Genomic DNA, 11,995 nt, shown 5'->3' with positions numbered 1-11,995 from the left:
AGCAAGGTGGCCAGGACCTTCGGTGGTCAGCAATGGCGGACGGACAGCAGCGAGCTGTTGTGTGCGCAGGCTGAGGCTAGCTGCAGTGATTCACGGCGGTGGCTGGTCGGGCTCGCATTAGCATGGAGTGACCAATGGAGATGGTCGCAACGTCCGACAGCAGCATGAGAAGCGGCCAGGCGTTGGAGGCTGCTTGATGCAGGGGGTCGACCATGGCAGCGCGCAGGGGAGGCTGACTGCCATGGAAGCTGTAACACCCCAAATTTCTTGAGCGTGTTATAACTTAGGATTTCAGGAATATAAAAATTTTTCATATAACAATAGCTGTCATACATCACACAATATCCCAAAAACCCAAATTTACACCTTCTCAGCTTAACAAACCCAATAATCGAATAGCTCAGATAGGCGTTAAAATCTTGAATGCGGAAGATAGATCGAACCTGATATGGTTCACAACCATAATACTTTATTTATCATAAAATTGTTCAAGACGTTTACAAAATGAATTACATGGACATCATCTCTTGCAAGATATAACTGAACGTCTTAAACATATCCAAGACATACATAGGTTCGCATATAAATGAAAATATTCTAAACATGCTATAGACAGCAAATTAAACTTATTCTTCAGCTACCTCCTTTCCTTTAGAGCCGCTCGTCGAACCTGGAACGTTTGAATATTCCAGGGACATAGTCCAATTAGAAGATGAATCTTCTAGTGAGAAACTCCAAAAACAGTTTATATCGATGCAATATCAGGTATAAAATGTATGAGGAAACAACGAGAACTACTCCGAAGTGCCTCGTGAACACGTTAGCCTCCTCCAACGAGAGCTTTCTCAATGGCGCACGCATAGCGCCTCTCGGGAGGTCCCTAACCATGTCACTTTGGCCCGACTTCATAGCACTCATGCAAGCACCACATCCGTTGTTCCTTAAGCTCACGGTCTTCCCCACGAGAGCTTTCTCGATGGCGCACGCATAGCGCCTCTCGGGGGATATCCGACTTTTGCCCTCGGCCAACAATAGATAGGTACAACATTATGGCCACACGAATTTTATAAATGCAACAGTTAAAAAGCCAATAGCATATAATTTTCAGAAAAATGCATTTCGTATATGCATCATGATTTCACGTAAGAGAATAACAAGCGTTTATGTGTAAGAACTTCACGAAACACGTCTCATGCAATAGAAGTCTCCCATAAGAGAATAAAAAATAGGATTTGGAGTATAAGAGTCTCAAGGAGTCTCACCTTGTTGAGTTATCTCTTCGACGATATAATTTATAGCAAACGGCCTAGGTTTCTGCAGAAAATATGTGTTTTGGTAAATCTAACCTCAAATAGTTTTACACAGAGTTGAAGGGTATTAAAGTAGGGGTATAACTGAAAAAATTTCATGTAAAAAGGACCTTTCACGCGCCCTCACGCGCCCCAAGAAGGATGGACACGCGCCCCCACACGCAGCCATTATTCGGCGCGTGTAACTCACGCGCAGGCACCAGATTCCGAACAGCAACGTGTCGGTTTGGTATTTCGATCATATCTCCCTCGTTTTAACTCCGATTCGACCCCCGTTTGAACTTACGCGACCCTCTCTTCCCCCTCTACAAGATTATCAAAAAAAAATCGGACTTACCTCGCTTTTTTGCTGACTGATTTTGGCGAATTCCGGCGAAGACCCGCAACTCCGACGAGGCTCGTTCTCCGCCGCTTCTTTGCCGCTTTCTTCCCGCCTTCTTGCCGAACCTCCTTCTCTCTCTCTAGAGTAAGCTCCTCCTCTTAGAGTGCTTAACTCCTCAAATTTGTTTGGAATGGTTTGAGAGCAACTCAAGGTGCCTATTTATAGAATCCTTCAACCAATGGTGTTATGCCACTTGTCACAATCTTAGCCATGGACTCCAAAGACTCAAAGCCATAATTGAGTGGCTTTTGAAATCCAAAACTAGAATTAATCCATCTTTTGAAATCCAAGCTAAAACCCTAAACTTCTTTCAAATAACACTTTGGCCCATATTTCAAGTTTTCAACTTTAACATTTCACCACCTAAGCTCATAATTTCATCATTCTTTCGTTTGGATAATTTCTCTAATTAGAATTATACCCTCAAACATCAAATTTATCGAGATACTTAAAATCCCAGAATTATTAACTCAAAATTACTCAATATATACGATTTTTTGGAAGCCCTTTACCATTATTCGGTATTTTTAGGTTATAACTTAGCTTAACCGAAAACCATTTCTGATTTGATTTCTTTCAGTGCAATAAGTCTCACCTCGAGACGCTCGTTAAAATTATACCTTTGTCCTTAGGTATCTAAGCTCTAGGGCACTCCCTGCGACTGATTCGGTCACTTGTTGCCATTTCAAACATATTTTTCGGTATTTTAACTCACTTATAATACGTGGAAATTTCACGAAAATATAGGGTGTTATAGAAGCTCATGGCGGAGGCTACCGGTGGCGACTCGCTGATGTGCTGGGGCGTTGGCAGCAAAGGCGGACGGCGGAGCTTAGCCAGGCGGCGGCGTGCGCAGGCGGCGCTCGGCGAGGAAGAAGGAACAGCCGCGCGCGGGAGAGAAAAGGGAGGAAGATGAGCAGGGGAAGAAAAATAAAGAAATAAAAAAAATAATAATAAAAGAAAATAAAGGAGAAAAATAGGGAAAATAGCTGAAAATTCCCGAAAAATAGGGGAAGAATCTGGAAATTATTTTGGGGCTTGAGGAGTGTGCCGGAAGCTCAAGAATGGGATTTCGAGCATGAAATGGAAGCTCGAGAAGCAACGTCGGCGTGGGCGATTGGCCGATTTTTCCTTCAAATTGAATGAGGTAATTAATTATTTCTCTTGAATTAATTGAGGTAAATTAATTTAATTATTTCATTATGCGAGATAATGAATTATGTAGTATTAGTTGGATTAAATCCTGTGTGGGGGTTATTTGAAATTAGTTAATGGATGATTTTGGTGATGTGCGGCGTAGTTGAGGGCATTGGTTTAATGCCGGAGGTTAATGAAGTTGGGATTTTTGTGTGATTGGTATTTAGGTTCAACCGGGGAGGCGGTGATCCTAGAAAAGCTCGGAGTTCGGGTTGACATTCTCACCGAGGCAGGAATGAGGCTTCGAGCCAGGTAAGGGACAACCCCATGTGGAGGTGGCCTTGCAAGTTGGTAAATATGCTTGATAATATTTTTATGTTGCATTGGCATGTAGTGGTTATTTCTTGTGTGATGCAAGCTCTAGTGGACCTATGGCCATAAGGAGGACTAGTGGTGGGGGCTGATAGGGTGATGCCTCAAACCTTAGTGGGTTGTGAGGATGTGTGAGCCTAGCCTCATTTGCATGCATTTGACATACATAAACATGATTATACTCATATTTACATGCATTGCCCCCTTACTGAGTCTTTATGACTCATGAGGTTTACCTCATGTGTAGATGATGCAAGTCCAGATGCAAGCAGGGATGGTGCCGGGAGGTCGTTGTGGCAATTAGCTTGTTGCCTGAGCTGTGTTGTTGTGTAATCTCCTGTAATTTTTTTTATGTATTTGTGTAATTGAATGCAAATGATATTGAGCACTAGATGTATTTAATTGTTGAAATCATCGTAGTGTGATAAATGATGTGAGATTGCTTGTTGTACGCGAGGTATGTTCTCATAAATCCCCAATACTCAGCGAAATGTTTATATGCTAGCTTTGTGCCTGGGTCACCTCTGGCTTGCTATGGGGCGAGCCGAAGAGAGGTGAAGCTCACTCGGGTTTCGGGTCTTGGTCCGCTGGATTTTTCTTATTTGAGATGGGACCGATTCCTGAGTGGAGCGAAGGGAAGGACGAAGCCTAGTTCCCACCTAGGGCGTTTCCTGTTGAAACATAGTCCAACCCTTCAGTTGTGGTTTGTCGGGTGAGTAATCCGATCGATTATTTACCGGTGGCGCCCGTAAGTGGGAGCGGGTCGTTACAATGAGCTCAAAAGCTCAGTAAGGGTGCATATGCAAAGTAAATATAAGCATAACAAGTCTATGTAATAACAAATGCATGCAAGTATGGTTAGGTCATTCCATCCTCACAACCCAACATGGTTTGAGGCATCAACCTACCACTTCTTTCCCACCCCCCATGGCCATAGGTCTCATGAACAAGTAAAGCATGCAAAAAGATACATAAAGATTTATGCAACCTACTTACAATGCAATGCAAGGCCTCCACCACTTGGGGCCATCCCTTACCTTAACAATCTTCTCTTTGAAGCTTTAAATCTTTTTCTCAAGAGAGCTTCCCCATTCTCTTCTCCCATCTAGGATGGCATTAAAACAAAAACTCACTTTCCTTGCATATAAGATCACTAAGTAGAGAAGAGAAGAATGGATCTTACCTTAATTTGATCTTCCTTTCTTCTCCATTCTTTCATTTTCTCCCTTTCTTCTCCTTGGAAGACAACTCTTCCTTCCTCTCATTTTCTTTCTCTCTTTGAAATGGCAAAACTTGAGACAAGGGCTTACTTTCCCTTTAAATACTACTCTTGTCTTGAAATCTCAATTTCAAGACTTGATCTTAGCCCTTGATTTCCATTTGCTTTTTGAAAGAAAATCCCAACCACACAAGAAAGCACAATCCATGTGCTTTGGTCTTGATTACTCTCATCCATTGGATTTTATTCACTTTATAAGAGAAGATCTCAACCTTCAATTTAAATCACAATCCAAGTGCTTTTGAAAGATTTAATCTCAACCACTCATCTCTTAATATTTGGCAATCCATGCCATTTCTTCTCTTTGAATCCTCACCTTTGGATTCATTCTACTTCTCAAGAATGCATCTAAGCCCTTAGATCACTTGCATTTTTCATTTATTTCTCATTTACTTAAATGAGACTATTTTCATAACCATCATATGAGAGACCACTTGAAAGACATAATACTTTCTTTCTCATTTAAATAAATCCCTCATATTTTCCAAGGCATTAATGGTGACCATTTACCATTTTCTTTTGGATTTACTTTAATCCATATAATTATGCCTCTCATTAAATGCTTACAAGACCAATTATCATAACTTTTGCATTTATTTAATTCACCCAATTATACTTGAACCACAAAATGCCAAGTGTCACAACAAGACACTAACCTTGGCTTCCAAGTTTAATCTCATCTCTCCAAGTGGCATTACCACATTAATTCACAACTTAGGGAAAATATAATTATTCTCCTCAAATAATTTAATATCCACCATTTTCCCTATTTCAAAATTAAATTTCCTTTATGGAATTAAATTCCAAAATTCCCAATTACTCTTTGTGAATTTATTAATCCCATATATCTCCACATAAATACCAAATTGGGATTTTTATTCACTTACACACCTAATTCTTCATAGGAATTATTTTTAATTTACCAAAATACCCCTTTATTGGATTTCTCTATCCAAATTACCGAAATACCCTTCTCATGGGCATTCTCAATCTCAAGGATCATCACTTCCTCAAGGGCATTTTTGGAAGTATACTTACTTCTTTTCCTATTCTCTTAACACCGGTTACACCGGGTGTTACAAGGGGGCAGGTGGTGAGGCAAGGGAGATGAACCCCACCTGTAATGCAAGCAAATCAAGAACAACACTCCTTGGGGAAATCCTCAATTTCGAGGAGAAACCCTGCGATGACTTTAGTACCTCCAGAACCTTTAAGGGCAGTACCACCCACGGTCCTACTAAAGGATTATGAATAGCTACAGAAGAACTTTGAAGAGCTGAAGAACTAGAATAATGAACTTAGAACAAGTAATGAAGAGAGTATGAGAAAATTGCAAGGGATCACTGTTCTATTGCATGAATTGATGCCAGACATTCACATTCCCCAAGCAGGACAAATGGGTGTGGGAGGATATTGGAGATCCTCGGACAACCCTCCAAGGGTACCCCATCAAGGGATAAGAATCGAGACCCCCAGGTGTAATGATCGAGTCCCGTCAACAGAGAATCTAGGGGGAAATCATGATAGGAGGTGGGGAAAAGCTCCCATGTATGAAGAAATGGCAGAAAGCACCCACTCAAGAGCTCTTTGTGTTCCGTCCCCCAGCAGGAATGAAGCAGAGAAAGAAACATTTAAGGCGTCTGACGTCAAGTGCCTCATAGAAGAGGTGTTGGAACAGAAGAAAATTGTGGCGACGCCAATGGAAGTGCCCGTGAAAGGATTTCCACTATTCGAAGAGCTTCAAAGACAACCAGTACAACCAGGGTTCAAGCTACCACAACTCCCAGTATATTTGAGGAAGGAAGACCCCGAGAGGCACCTCGCAATGGCTGTATTACATGGGTGGAATGAGGTCACTAGTGTAACACCCCCTCTCCTAGAACTGATCGAGAAGAGGTGTTACTAGGAAAATATAAAATAAACTGGCTGATAATCTGAAATCTGATACCATGACTGAACATCTCAATCAACTAGAATAAAAACTCTGAGTCAATACAAACTGAAAAGCACAAACTCTATCTAAGGGACAATCCCTCAACTGAAATATAAAATAGATCTAATCTAAGAAAACTCTATAGATCTCAACAAACTCCCAGACATCTTTTATCTTGAGCGGCTCCACGTACACACACTACTGAACACTGCTGCTAGGCCCCACATCTGATACTCCCCTGCTAGAACCTGAAGGGGTGAAGAGTACAAGGTGAGCTACAAAAGCTCAGCAAGTAATAAGCTGGAAAGAATACTGAAGCTGAATCGAAGAATATCGATACTGATAAATAATTCGCTGAACTTGTACTGTATAATCACTGTCTGATTGCATTCATAAAAATGTAATGCACAAAAATTGTAAACTAAATGCAGGTATGCAACTTTGGCTCATAGGCCCACATAATCTGATAATACATACCTGTCTGATTTGAAACCTGCATACATAAAAACTGTAAGCACATACTGTGGGCAAAGCCCCTAGCCCCCTGGTTGCCACCAGGCGAGCAACTCATAAACTGAGCTGAAACTGAAACTGATGGGATCCCCGCGGACAAGCCGCCTAGCGCGCATAATGCAATGCAATGCTCACATAAATGCTGGCACACGATATGTAGTGCTCCATATAAAGTCATGCTCAATGCTCATACCAAAATGTATGCACATAATTTCACAAAATAATGCTGATCATGTTAAAATAAAATAATATTGAACATGATATGATCTTCATCTATATATTGGAATACAAAGATTCTATTAATTATGATTTATGGTATGGGTATGATTAACTTGTCATGTTCTGGCTTATGAATTCAATGTTGGAAGGTATTGAATACATTAATTGAATTAAACTTGAATTAGGACTCACTGGAAGCTAAATTAGATTTCTGGAAAAGTCATCCGGATATCAGAAAGGATATCAAGATAAGAAGAAAGACATCCAGATATGAAGAAGGCTCATCCGGATACACTGACATTCAAAGAAGAAGCTATTCGGATATGCTGGGAAGTATTCGGATATGAACTAGGACATTCGGATATGATTTTGGTCCTCCGGATATCTCACTGATGCATTCAGATATAACTGGGGACTATTCGAATGAAAAATTCAACTTTTGAGGGAGGCATCCGGATATCAGGCGAGACATCTGGATATTATCTTGACTTTTTCGGATGTATAAACAAACCATTCGGATATCATACTTGAAGAACTTTAGATACATCCGGATACGATACAAGGTATCCGGATATTAGAACTTAGAGTAATAGAACTTGCAATCCAAAATGGATAAGGATTAATAGAACTTGCAATCCAAGATGGATAAGTATTAATAGAACTTGCAATCCAAAATGGATAAGGATTACTGGAACTTGCAATCCAAAATGGATGAGGATTAATAGAACTTGCAATCCAAAATGGATTAGGATTACTGGAACTTGCAATCCAAAATGGATAAGGATTAATGGAACTTGCAATCCAAAATGGATAAGGATTAATGGAACTTGCAATCCAAAATGGATAAGGATTACTGGAACTGGCAATCCAAAATGGATGAGGATTAATAGAACCTGCAATCCAAAATGGATTAGGATTACTGGAACTTGCAATCCAAAATGGATGAGGATTAATAGAACTTGCAATCCAAAATGGATTAGGATTACTGGAACTTGCAATCCAAAATGGATAAGGATTAATGAAACTTGCTCATAACTTCACTGTTATACGCATATATATATATATATACGTCTCTGCTTACTGATATAAAATCTAAGAACTCAATGAAGAACTGGAATAATCTGAAAAACTGATATAAACCTGTAATGGAAGGGATTACAGGAAGAATACTTGCCTGATAGAACTCTTTGATCGAACCTTGGAGCGATCCTGAAGACTCTAGCAAGCCTCTGCTATCTCTTGGCCTCTTGGTTCTTCACATGGCGTGAAGAAAAGCTAAGCTAATGGGCTCTATATATAGACATAAAGTCCTAGATCCCTTTCCTTTTATAACTTGGAATCCCTCTCCCAATTGAACTTTGAGACTCTCAAAACCTTCTCCTATTGGGACTAGGAGACTCTTAATCCAATTCCATCTCATACATGGATTCTCATTCTTCTTTAAATACATAGTCCCACTTTATTAATAATAATACAAAAATTATTATTAAAACTCTCAAATAATAATAAAACTCCAAAATTACCTTCATGCCCTTGCATTTAATTTCTACAAAATAAATGTCATTTAAATGCTATTTCAATTCTATTATCTCAATTAAAAATCACTAGTTTGCCACCTTGGCAAATTCTGAAACTCCAAAATTAAAAAGAAATAAACGCTATTCTTTTCCTTCAAAATCTCTAAATTGCCACATTAAATAATTAATTGGCAAAATCGCTTAATCAAATACTTCAACAATTAATTAAATCATTCTTGAATAAATATTGGACCCTCTAATGGGTCGTTACAATTTCTCCCCTCCTTAAAAGAATTTGGTCCTCCAAATTCGTACCTGGTTACTCAAACAATGAGGGGTAAAGCTCCTTATCTCTTCTTCTAATTCTCACGTTACCTCTTCTGACAAGTGACATTGCCATTGCACTTTTACAAGAGGAATTGATCAATCCCTCAAAATCCTTTCTCTTCACTCTAGAATACTGATAGGCATCTCTTCATAAGACACATCTTCTCTAACTTCAAGAGTCTGAAAATCAATTACAAGCTGAGGATCTGGCACATACTTCCTCAACATCGAAACATGAAACATGTCATGAACATGGGACAACTGAGGTGGCAAAGCTAACTCATATGCCAAAGTCCCTATCAGTCTCAAAATCTCAAACGGACCAATGTAACGAGGACTAAGCTTCCTTGTTACGCCAAATCTGCAAACTCCTTTAATAGGCATGACCCTTAACCAAGCATGGTCACCTACCTTAAACTTGAGGTCTTGATGTCACTTATCTGCATAGCTCTTCTGTCTATCTTGGGCTATTTTCATTATAGCTTTGATAACTCGAATCTTTTTTGATGCCTGCTCAATAATTTCAGGACATAATAAAGCCCTATCACCAATCTCTTCCCAACATGTTGGCGATCGACATGGTCGCCCATACAAAGCCTCTTACGGACATTCCAATACTTGAATAGAAACTATTATTATAGGCAAATTTTACCAAAGGTAGATACTCATCCCAACTACCTTGAAAGTCTAGAACATAAGTTTTCAACATGTCTTCAAGAGTCCTAATAGTCCTCTCTGACTGGCTATTTGTCTGCGGATGAAATACTGTATAAACTTCAACTGAGATCCCAATGCCTCATGCAAAGCTCCCCAAAAATGAGAATTAAAATGAGGATCTTGATCTGATACAATACTGGATGAAACACCGTGTCACTTCACGATCTCCTCAATATAAATTCTTGCAAATCTATTCAATGGATAAGTCTTCTAAATAGGCAGAAAATTGGTTGATTTAGTCAAACGATCAACAATCACCCATATAGCATCATAGCCCCTAGTCATTCTGGGTAAACCCATCACAAAAATCCATAGCAACATTATCCCATTTCCACTCTGGAATAAGTAATGGAAGTAATAAACCTACTGGCCACTTTAACTTGATGGCATACTGAACACTGCCAAACATATTTAGCTACATCTTCCTTTATACCACTCCGTCAATACTGTCACTTTAGGTCGTGGTTCATCTTCGCAACACATGGATGAATAATGTAACGACTTTTGTGTGCTTCATTCAAAATCTCTTGCTTAAGATTTCCATCATCGGGTATACAAATACGTCCCTAAAATAAGAGTATACCATCACTCCATAGAGTATATCCCAAAGGAGAAAGTTTCTCAATATCTGCTAAAATCTACGCCAACTTCTCATCTTTTGATTGTTGGTTCTTGAGTAAAACAAATAACTAGGGTTGTATTCTCATGTAAGCACAACTCATCACTGATCTATCCTCTAGGGCTGAAATAAATAAAGCACTTAATTTCTCCAATAACTTTCATTCCTGACCTATCCTCCTAACCATAGAGGCTCATCGCCGACTCAAAGCATCGACTACTACGTTAACCCTTCTTGGATGATATATAATCTCTCAGTCGAAGTCTTTAAATAACTCGACCCAATGTCTTTGCCTCATGTTCAATTTTTTATGGGATAGAAGAAAATGTAAACTCTTATGATCTCTATAAATCTCAACATTCTCACCATATAAATAGTGTTGCTATATCTTCAATGCAAATACTACACTGCCAACTCAAAATCATGAGTGGGGTAATTCACCTCGTGTTTCTTCAATTATCTTATGGCATAAGCATTAACTCAACCTTATTTCATCAATACGCAACCCAATCCTAAATGGGAGGCATCACTGTAAATGGAATATTTCTCTCAACTTCTTGGTATAGCTAAGACTGGTACGGTGGTCAACTTCTACTTTAATTCTTGGAAAGCACGTTCACACTCGTCATTCCATTCTAACTTCTCTCATTTCCTTGTTAGCTTAGTCATAGGGGAAGATAAACGAACAAATCTCTCAATGAATTGCCTATAATAGCTTGCAAGACCTAGAAAACTACGTATCTTTGCCACTATCGTCGGCCTTGACTAATCCATAACTGTTTTAATCTTGTCTGGATCCACTGAAATACCGTCTCCAGACACCACATGACCTAGAAATCTAATCTGAGTGAGCCAAAACTCACACTTACTGAACTTGACATATAGTTGCTTTTCTCTGAGCCTCTATAGTACTGAAGTAAGATGCTCTATATGCTCCTTTACACTGGGTGAGTAACTAAAATATCATCTATGAAGACAATAATGAAGCAATCTCGGTACTCACGTAGAACTCGATTCATCAAATCCATGAAAACAGCTGGAGCATTCATTAACCCAAATGGCATCACCACAAACTCATAGTGTCCTTAGTGAGTCCTGAAAGCAATCTTCTGAATATCATTATCTCTGACTCGCAGCTGGTGGTATCCTGATATCAAATCTATTTTCGAGAATACCTTAGCTCCTCACAACTGGTCTAATAAATCATCCACTCGACGTAAAGGATACTTGTTCTTCACTGTCACCTAATTCAACTTGCAATAATCTATGAACAACCTTAAAGATCCATCTTTCTTCCTTACGAACAATACTGGTGCACCCTCATGGGGATGAACTAGGTTAGATAAAACCCTTTTTCTATTAATTCTTCTAACTGGGCTTTCAACTCCTTTAGCTCATTAGGTGCCATTCGATATGGATCCTTAGAAATAGGCTGTATACCAAGCAATAACTCAATAGGAAACTCTGCTCCTCTCCGAGGAGGTAATCCTGATAATTCATTAAGGAAACATCTGAGAAATCTTGTACTACTGGCACCTCAAACAACTTTCTCTTGCTTCCCTCATCTGAGGTAACAAAAACTAGGTAAGTTTCACATCCATTACACATTAGCTTCTCTACTTTCATCTTTGAAATCATAGGAATCGTAGCCATAGGCTTGACTCCTCTAT

General features: G+C 39.4%; 1 long non-coding RNA gene across 1 annotated transcript; it reads right to left on the bottom strand.

The window, feature by feature from the left end:
- Positions 1 to 446: 446 nt before the first annotated feature.
- On the bottom strand, positions 447 to 2,066 carry LOC127789095 (uncharacterized). Its single transcript, XR_008020495.1, has 3 exons — positions 1,648 to 2,066; positions 1,263 to 1,314; positions 447 to 670 (listed from the first exon to the last, which is right to left on the bottom strand). It is a non-coding gene; the product is annotated as an uncharacterized LOC127789095 (long non-coding RNA).
- Positions 2,067 to 11,995: the final 9,929 nt, after the last annotated feature.

Source organism: Diospyros lotus, chromosome 1 (genome assembly GCF_014633365.1).
Source record: "Diospyros lotus cultivar Yz01 chromosome 1, ASM1463336v1, whole genome shotgun sequence".
Taxonomy (NCBI): Eukaryota; Viridiplantae; Streptophyta; class Magnoliopsida; order Ericales; family Ebenaceae; genus Diospyros; species Diospyros lotus.
The sequence above is the reverse complement of the archived record's forward strand: the minus strand, read 5'-3'. Positions and strand labels throughout refer to the sequence as shown.